This window comes from Perkinsus marinus (genome assembly GCF_000006405.1).
Source record: "Perkinsus marinus ATCC 50983 genomic scaffold scf_1104296943418, whole genome shotgun sequence".
Classification (NCBI taxonomy): Eukaryota; Perkinsozoa; order Perkinsida; family Perkinsidae; genus Perkinsus; species Perkinsus marinus.
The window spans coordinates 1-927 of NW_003211852.1; the positions used below are offsets into that span (position 1 = coordinate 1).

The following is a 927-nucleotide window of genomic DNA, read 5'->3' on the forward strand; positions in this document are numbered from 1 at the left end:
GATTATTGATTTATGCACTTATTTTGTGTGCCACTTCAGCTTAGTGGCAGAGCGTCTGCTTTGTAAGCAGAAGGTCGTCAGTTCAATCCTGGCAAGTGGCTTACAGCAGCATTAGGCTCTAGTCGGGTATGAGGAGCAGGAGCAGGTTTGCTCACTCCGCAAAGGATACAGGAAGATGAAACGTCCTCCAGCGTCTCGCTTTGAGCCGTCAATAAACAGTGGGAAGCACGGAACAAAGTGAATCGCTGACCTCCTTTCCCGAATAACCTGTGGCCCGTACGCCACGATCGGGAAAGGATCAGACGTTAGCTCTGACCAACCCCCAAACCCGCGGCCCGTACGCCGTAGATTGGGTGAGGGTCGGGCTTGTTAGCCGGCCCGATCAAGGTGATTTCATCGGTGAGCAACCTATCCAGACCCTAGGGCGGGAGGTGGGAAAAGAAACCTATGGACCGAACGGTCCCATTTTCCAGCGAGGCTTCGAACAAAATCGATCACGCTACGTGATGAGCGAGCGCCCTGACCGGGCGTACCCGGCTCAAATCCACTTGGAGGCATTTCACCGCGGTGGAAACCAAGTTGCACTTGGTTTTCACCTAGCATGAAACGTCCTCCAGCGTCTCGCTTTGAGCCGTCAATAAACAGTGGGAAGCACGGAACAAAGTGAATCGCTGACCTCCTTTCCCGAATAACCTGTGGCCCGTACGCCACGATCGGGAAAGGATCAGACGTTAGCTCTGACCAACCCCCAAACCCGCGGCCCGTACGCCGTAGATTGGGTGAGGGTCGGGCTTGTTAGCCGGCCCGATCAAGGTGATTTCATCGGTGAGCAATTTATCCAGACCCCCAATGAATCCTTGATAGGTGTGATCCGACGAAATTCCGCAGCAACGATGTCGCATTATCGGTGAGCGACCTATCCGGACC

General features: G+C 54.3%; 1 non-coding gene across 1 annotated transcript; it reads left to right on the forward strand.

The window, feature by feature from the left end:
- Nucleotides 1-29: 29 nt before the first annotated feature.
- On the forward strand, nt 30-101 carry Pmar_PMAR017207. Its single transcript has one exon. It is a non-coding gene; the product is annotated as a tRNA-Thr (tRNA).
- Nucleotides 102-927: the final 826 nt, after the last annotated feature.